At 35.5% G+C, this 9,517-nt stretch overlaps 1 long non-coding RNA gene across 1 annotated transcript; it reads right to left on the reverse strand.

Moving 5' to 3' along the window:
• Nucleotides 1-3,838: 3,838 nt before the first annotated feature.
• LOC133858139 (uncharacterized) lies at nt 3,839-7,594 on the reverse strand. Its single transcript, XR_009898453.1, has 2 exons — nt 7,481-7,594; nt 3,839-4,099 (listed from the first exon to the last, which is right to left on the reverse strand). It is a non-coding gene; the product is annotated as an uncharacterized LOC133858139 (long non-coding RNA).
• Nucleotides 7,595-9,517: the final 1,923 nt, after the last annotated feature.

Consider the following 9,517-nt stretch of genomic DNA (forward strand, 5'->3'; position numbering starts at 1 on the left):
AGGTATTTAACTTATCCTCTACTCTCTAGTATGGTACTCGTTTTTAGGAATTGGGGAAGGCATCTTCCTCGCACAACTTGATGGTGACGATGTCGAGAAAGCGGGCGCCCATGGAAGTTATGGAACAAAGCAGCCACCCTTCACTTTTTTCTTCATTTCTCTTCAAGCCCACCCCATCAGATCTACTCTGATATGAGTAGATCTGAGTCTGATATGAGTAGATCTACTTTAAATTTGCAAAATCCACAAAACCTGCACCCGCAGAAACCGCCCCGCGCCCCCCTGCGACCTTACGGATACAGTGAGCAAATTTGCGGTTGTGGGTGAGATTTTCTACACCCGCATGGTTGCGGGGCGAGGGCAAAAATGGTGGAAATCCGCCCCGCCCTGCCCCGTGCACACTCCTAATTGCCACCGTTTTTCGCTGCTCTAATTGGAATTCTTTTCATTTTCAAACAATTCATATTTTTCAAATTTTGTGATAAAAATAAAATAAAATTTAAGGCTCATAAATTCTTTATGATTTTTTTTTTCCCATAAACTATACTCAATTTCTCAAACTTACATGAGTTACATCCAAATTACATATATAGGGCGAGTGTGGACTCCCGCCGTTTTGGTTTGGCTGATCATGATACAGTGATTAAATCCGGCGATAAAGTTCGGCGCTAAAGTTCGCCGTTCTGGTATGGCCGGTCGTGAACGAACTCCCACCGTTCCGGTAAGAGATCTGCTCCTACAATAACATTGCTCCACGGGTCAACCTCCTTACGCCTATTCCCCCATACTGTCATCACCCTCCCCCATACGACCATCACTCTCACGCCTATCCTCCCTCACATGACTTCCTATTTCAATCACGAAGTCCCAAATGGAAGAAAGAAAAACCAGCAAAGCTTTAAAATCCGCCACCGTCAAGACAGAGACGTGAAAATAGAGAGGGTACACGAGGCCAAGAAGCCAAAATTGTAGTTTTGAATGCTCTCCCTGGCGAATGTTCTGGTGCTCAAACAACATTCAACACCCTGGCGAATCACATGACACTACAATGGAACAAAAACGATTTCACCCTGGACCGTGAAAACATTCATCCCAGAACAAAACGAACTACAAAATACAGAAAACTACATCTCAATCCCAAAACAAGACGAAAGAAAAACTACATTCTCCTCCAAGGGAAAACAGTACCTTAAAGAAGAAAACACCCTACTAATATCTACAAACACAAAACACAAAAACACCGTAGGAGGATGGAAGCACAGCATGCTTCCCTCCTTAACAAAACGAAACTTTTTCTGTTTGCTCTCTTTCAAAAAAATAACTGCTATACAGCCAAAAAGACGACAATCAGTAAAAACTTTTTCTGTTAGAGCATTCCTAGTAACATCACTAAAATAGTTTTTTAGTTATTTTGGTGAGTCAATTTTATAAAAATACTAATAAAACCACTCCCAGCAGCCTCACCACTTTAACCAAAAAGTTTTGGTAAGTGAAAATACTCCCCAATTTTGATAAGTAATATTTACTCACCAACTCACTTACCAATTTTATTTCACTTTTCTCTCTCACATGATCAGCACACTTTTTTTCTTTTTCTTTTTTTTTTCCTCCCATTTCACATCCCTCTCATACGATGATGCCCTTATTTCATAAACATGAAAGATTCTTTATCCGGTTCTTTCATTTATCTTTTCTTTATTTCTTTCTTAAATTTAATTAAGAAGCAAATGAAAACTTATGTGAATTTCTTAGAATAGAGAAAAGTGATTTTTAACTAATTTAGTGAGTAAAATTTGATAAAACTACTATGAATACTCTTAACGACTCACATTCATGTTATTTGAATGTGAATGTTGCCAATTTAAAAATTTAAAAATCACGATATATAATTAGCACACGATATTTCATTTAACCTTTTAGGATTAAGGGTGAGTTTTAAAAATCAAAAACTGACCGAAATATTAGTATATTTTATATATATATAAAAGTCAACCTAAAATGTATTGTCAGTTGCGAATTCCATTTGAATTATTTGTACGACCTTTTCCCGGTAACTCTCCCCCTTTTGCTTTATATTATATTTAAGACCATCATTTAAAAAATAAAAATAAAAATGCAGCGATTTCAAAATATAAAGAATCGTATATGACAATTGAATAAGTTAACACTAGGCGTGACAACAAAAATTATAAATTATATTTACATATTTTAAATAATAATTAAATTTTGTTGAATTGTTTATTTATTTTGTTACTTATTTTTTTTAATTTGTTTAATCAATTATAATGCTCCAACCTGTTCTTCAGGAACGTGGGCTTTGATTTCTCACTGAATTGCATCCCTGGGAGGAACATGCAGAGACCTCCGCCAGAATGCTCTGTGATTCCAGGAGGTGGGTGTATTGTTTAAGAATCCCGGCCGTTGCAAAGCTGATGTAGGACGGAATTTAATAATATTTTCAGTGCAAACGAAAATAGAAGAGATGCCAAAAATAATATTGAAGCAAAGCCGTTTGATTAGAAGTTTACTTGTTTGCAGACAATGGAAGTACAAAAGGAAAGACTTGATATTTAAACCAAGAGTTTATTTTATTTTATTTCCTTATTAGAATTAAGACTTTATTTCCTTTACTCATTAGGACTAGATTTGCTTTATGTATTTCTTTTCCTTTTAGAATAAGTTTTACTTTTACTACTAGAATAAAGTTTACTATTGCTATTAGGAAAGGTTTACCTTTACTACTAGGGATAGGTTTACTTTTTCTACAAGTATTTCTCTTCTATAAATAGACTTGCTTATTATGTAAAAGAATCAATTGAATTGTTATAAAATTAGAGAATTATCTCTCAAATACTTTGCGGAGTTTTATCTTTATTTTAGCCTACGGGCTTGTTTTATCTTTTGGGGTAGAAGACGAAGACGCTTCTCCTTGCAGAATCGAAGACGCTGTTCTTTGATAAGTTACCTTAGTCTTCCGCTACGTCAAAAGCCTCTTGTTTCTGGGTCACTGGCTGTAGCTCCTCCAAACACTAAACCATGCTCCTCATCTCCGTGAGAGAAGGGAGAGAGAGGTGGGTTGGTGATGGCTGTCTGATTCTTGAATACCAGCAATCAATGACTTAGAGCTTCCTAATTTATTTATGCATGAAATCAGTACATCTAACTTATCATATCTGTCTTAAATTGGATATATAGGACATGCTCATATATTGTTGAATTTATTAATTTTGGGAGAATTAGTATAGTCTCTTTTTTTCTTTTGGGTCCATTAAACTTTATTAGGTCATCTGAATATTATGATTAAAAAATTATACTGTTCTACACACACTACAAACAGCATGACGGTTGAAAAATCAAAGATAAAAAGCTCGTCATCAAACAATAAAAATACACTTTTATTTTTATTTTTTCACATACCATGTACCGAGCCAGATTAATATGAATTATTTCTGCCCATCTGTACATCTAACTTATCTCATATCTGTCTTAAAGTGGATGTATAGGGAGTTCGTCTATACGGCACACTACATTCTCACTTTCGTCCAACTTTCATGCCACGTGACACTTTTTTTTTTTTTTAAAAAAAAAAAAGCACTAGCATTAAACACACGTGAATTTCCCAAAATTTTCAAAAATGTTTTGTGACGACCCATTTTATTTATTTATTTTTTTATACAAATCATTTGCTTAAACATTAATCTCTTAAAATGCAAATGGATCTTCACAGTGGCACGACGATGTGTCGCAAAGCCAATATATGGTACATACCCCATAATATGTACCTGGTAAATCAGAGTACAACATCTAACTACTATGCAGCGGAAAAACATAAACTCAATAGCGGAAATCACATCTTAAACATCTATCATAAATTAATAACAAGAGCCATTTACCATCTATGTGTTTAAGTCTTTCCTCAATATAAATACATAACAAAGTTGGCTTTATACAAAAACAAGTGACACAGGCGTCACAAGCCATAACAAAACCTATAAAACTGAGGACGCCCATGGTCCCGCAATTACGACCATCGCGGCGAGCTCCGGTCATAATATCCCAAATGCACGTCTACGACCCCCATCAACTACAACCCGAGTACCTGCAGCCAAAGGGACATCATCTATATGGTTGTGGGGGTTTGCCACATTCGTATAGGTGAAATAATGAGTTCACCATCTCAGTACATAATACCAAGACCTCAATGATATTAAACTAACTGAGTTTTCGCAAAGAACCAACTTTTCTTTTTAGTCTCGCGTACACTATAACAGCTACCAATTTATAAAATTTTTTTTGAAAATCCCCATAGCTGATATAGCAAACACCGACTATCAGAAAATATTTAAAGCATACTATGTAGTTGGACCCATACGTAGAAGTTCCATTGGCTTGGAAGCAACCACGTATAAACCCACTTACAATAATACTTTTATGTTGGTAGCTCAAATGCACATAGGTCTAACGTTATTAACTGTGATGACACTGTGCCTCAGGGCATTACAACTTCATGTCAAAGCACATAGTTGTCCATGCGGTTACTAGAGTAAGACTTTGATATCCAAGCACTTCTTACTGATGTGCCACAACAATCCATCTACCTACTCCCAAGCCACACTGATATCGCAACCAATAGTGTCAAAACCAAGCACACTAAGCTTAAAACATGCCATCTCGCTATTTAGTACAAGCTTACTATCATTTTTCGAACATGGTTAACATGGGATCCTAGGGCATTACAACTTCATGTCGAGCACGTAGTTGTCCATGCGGTTACTAGAGTAAAACTCAGGTATCCAAGCACTTCCGACTGACGTGCCACGACAATTCATCTACCTACTCCTAGGACACTGTATTACTCATACCGAACCATGACAATACTCTTGAACTTCAAAGCTCAATGTTCTTAAATCATGCAACTAGACGATAACAGTATACATAAGCTCTTTTGCCATTAAAACTCTTAGGCATACTAATACGTCTAGCATAAAAACTACAATATTCTAAATCATGAAAACATTACACAATTTAAATAATGATATGTATGCTTATGATGGTCCTTTCATTCCTTGTGAGACTTTCCTTCCTTTTCATTCTTTGAGGCTTACTTTTCCTTTCATTCTTATGCTTATGCTCATGCTTATGCTCATGCTCATGCTTTATACTTTACAATTCAAACCATATACTCTTATTCTTTGCAAATCATGCCTTCTTCAAATTCGTTAAACCAATCAACATGTAATTTTATCATTCTACTTTGCATAATTTAAATCTTTCATTCATACATCATTTCATAACATCATTGATATATTCGAACATACTCTAAAGTACTCAAATCAAGTAAAACAGATATATTCAACATACAGTTGGTTCGGATTTATAGAACAACATATATATTTGCGATTCTATAATATATAAAAATAACAGTTTCTCAGTGAGTAAAATATCACCTGGCTGCATTGGACTCTTGACTTGAACATCCCATCGGATTCTAGTCACTTGGACTCTACATTGGAGAATTAATTGAAGTCTCCAACCTGGACACTATCCTGCAAACATTATAACGTCAGACTATGCTATGGGACTCATCCTATGACACTAAAACTACCTGCGTGCTCACAGGTTGCGTTACCCGTGTATAAGTCTAATTAAGATACCTTAAACTATTATTAGGTTTACCATTGGTCCTAGGTTTATACTTATATCTCTTGTTCTCTTTATGACATGTTTACTATTTTATTCGCCTATGACGCGTTTACTATTTTATTCGCCTATTTATTATTATTACATCACCTTACTATTATTATTAATTCATTATTGGCTTGTTATTTATTTACTTAGTTAACATTTTATATTGGACTCATACTTGTTTATGTATGTATATAAATATATACATACCACACTTAATAGACTTAAACCTAATTCAATGATACATTAAAATATTATGCATACATGGATATGTGGATTAGTTACTAAGCCCTCCCATCACTCCACTAGTATCCAAACTAAGACCTTATCATCTATCACCATATCCCAATACAATGTCATAGACAAATTAACTCAATCCCTTTCGTAAATGAAAATATGATGTTCTCTACCAAAACCTCATTACAGCGATTAATAACTTAGTTAAGTCAAAGCATTCCCAAGTGAATCATTAAGTCTGCAAACCCTTCCAAAAATCATAGCTCATAGACATAACCAAATAATTCTACTAACCCTCTAAACCACTTAGCTATGTTTACAAGTCAATACAAACCTATAAATAAATCCCTATTAACTTAAAGCCTCAAAATATACTTATAACATTCAAACAACTTCACCCAGCATAAACCTTTCTCAAACCAATAATTACAATATATTTATAAATATCAAGATCCACTTCTCTATTAGTCACAAAATCATCATCAAACCAACAATCCATAATATTTCAATATAACTAAAATTACATGCTCATCAATATCAACCATAATAGCCAACACAAGAAATCACCAAATTCAAACTTCAAAACACAGCCCATAGGCAAACCACACTCTAACCTCAAAATAAATCCCTAGATTTTAACAATTACAACATAGGATCGATCCTCCAACAAATAACCAAGGATTAACTATAATTATTTAACAAACCATACTTTTACCTTCAAGATCCCATAACCTAATTTCCACCCAAGTCCATAACTCATTCCAAAACACGACAATATTCATTCCCACAATTACCACACTTCCATCATTCAAACACTAGGGCTGGATTTTGCTTCTATAATTCCTAATAATATTCAATAGAAACACCATGAGCATAATCTCAAAATAATTCCCAAATCAGTAGGTGTTTATAAATCCATTCACATAAAGCCAACCCAAATACAAAAGATCACTTCAAAAATACAAACCTTCCATTAAACCTCTTATCCTTGTCCAATATCACAATATTAACATTTTACTAATTCAAAACCCAACTCAACCAATTACAAACTCAGTCGGTAGGACAATTACTAAAAGCCATTAACCCATAACAACCAACCATCTAAAATAGCACCACAAAATCCTCCACCCAATCAGCCATTACTTCACCAAAATAGGAAATCATAAACCTTAATCTCAATCAACCTAAAGAGAACCCATCCGGTTCCTGCAGAAAATCAAAGGAAACAACCAAAAATCAAAGACCTCAAGAGAAATGCCCAATCGGTTGCTTCAAACAAACCCATTCGGTTACCTCCAAAAATATGGACAAAAAAATCAAACTCAATCCCAATAACCATCAAAGTCTCATTTGAAATCAAAGCCAAAGACCCATTCGGTGAACCCTACAAAAATCCCCTTGAAACCAACCTCAAACATCATCCGGCCAAATCCCCAAAAATCACACTAAAAGCCTTAAAATTTTGACCATAATCAAACCCATGGAGAACCCATCCGGTTCTACCAAGAATCAAATGAAATACAAGTAAAAATCAAGGCAAGAAGGAAGAGATTCTCACCGAAACAGGACCGGAAGCCACCCCCTAGTTGCTGCCTCCATGACTCAACGATGGTCCAACCACCGAACTCCAAAATCACGCCACCACCTGCTAGACCACTGCATGATTGGGTAGGGGTGGGCGCGGGCCGGATTGGGCCGGTTTTACACATTTTCTACAACCCGCCCCGCAGTGAACGAGTTTGAAAATTAGGATCCGCAACCCGTGTAGTGAATGGCCAATCCGATGGGCCACGGGTAGCACGGATCGGGGACGGGTTATGCGGGTTCGGGTATTATGCTTCTTGTTTGTTTTTTAAAAAAATAAAAAATTATGAGCCCAAAAGTAGGTGGGCTATGTGATATATAAAATCTTTCTTTTTTATCACCTTAAAGGCCTAAATGGCCTGTGAATCATGCAGGCTCCATACTTCCTTAGTACCTTAGCAATCAAACAAGTAAATTAAAAACTTTGATAGAATCATTTTTTTTTTTTTTTTTTTATGAATAAAATATAAATTGAAGGGGGGCATTCTGACTCTTTGAGAATTGAACTCGGTAGTCTTAAGTCTAATGACTCTGATACAATCATAAATCATACAAACCTAGGCTAGCAATCACACAAGTTCAAAAAAGATCCTGCTATCAAGAATCATAACAAATTTAAATCAATAGCTAAGCAGAATTAAAAGTTCAAAAAAAAAAAAAATAACATAAACTTGGTCCAACAAGGCAACAAAAATTAAAAGTTCCATCAAAAAAATTAGAAACTTTGACCAACAAATTTAAAGTTCCAACGAAAAAGAACAAAGACTTAGTCCAACAAATTTAAAGTTCCAACAAAAAAGAACAGAAACTTAGCCGGTTAGTCCAACAAAATAATAGAATCCGTAATTTAGTAGAATCAATGAACACAAAAAAATCAGTAATCCCATCAACAGCCGAATGCTCTAAACTAGCAATGCAGCAACAAAAAACAAGAAACCCCGCATGGCAGCATCTTCAACTAATCATCTTCAAGCAAAATGCTGACATTCTTCAAAGTTATTTCTACAAAGGAGAATAATAAAAAAAAGATTTACAATCATAATTCAAATTTGATAAATAGAGTAAGTGAATATTTAAATAATAGAAAGTTTACCTGATTCGAGCCTATAACTTTCAGCATCATCAATTATCTCTGAATCATAACCATTGCCACCGCTTATGGGTTTTGACCTTAACCAATTCTGTGAACATATCAAGGCTTCAACTGTTGTTGGAGCCAACGAACTCCGAAAAGGGTCTAAAACACGCCCTCCAGTGCTAAAAGCCGATTCTGAAGCAACCGTTGTAATGGGAATTGCTAAAACATCCCGTGCTATTCGGGCAAGTATTGGGAATTTGGTTGAGTTCACCTTCCACCAATTCAAAATATCAAAATTAACATTCATTTCTCTACATCCTCCATCAAATAGCGATCTAGTTCCGATTTGCTTTCTACATCACTTTTAGAAGCCCGGTACTTCTGAAACTTACTCATGAAGTGAAATGAATTGTCACTACTCTCACTTTCATCTATTGTGGTTGACGAATCACTACCATTATGAATCCGAGAGGAACTCCCACCGTTGTTGTCATAGTGATCATATAATTTATCCAAGTGGCACCTCAATTTTGTAATCATTCGAGTTGCTTGCTCAACACTGAAAACTTCTTTGAACCAATAATCTAATGAATCCAATTTGGTCCGTGGATCAAGAACGACTGCAACAAACAACATCAAGTTAACCCTATCAAGATCTCCCAAATACTTATTGTACTTCATCTTCATTTTCTCCGCCACGGCACTTAATACATAATCCCCACTCTCACTAAAAGCCTGTAAATGTGCTTGGATGCCACAAATCTCTTGAAAGTGCATATTAGATGTCACATACAAAGAACCCGAAAGTCGCATGGTCACATCATAAAAAAGTTTTAAAAACTTGAGAAAAACCCTAACATTTTCCCAATCCTCAAAAGTAGGAGGTCCCAAAACCCCTTCTCCCTTGCCCTCCCTCAAACAACGTCGAAACAA

This window comes from Alnus glutinosa, chromosome 14 (genome assembly GCF_958979055.1).
Source record: "Alnus glutinosa chromosome 14, dhAlnGlut1.1, whole genome shotgun sequence".
NCBI lineage: Eukaryota > Viridiplantae > Streptophyta > Magnoliopsida > Fagales > Betulaceae > Alnus > Alnus glutinosa.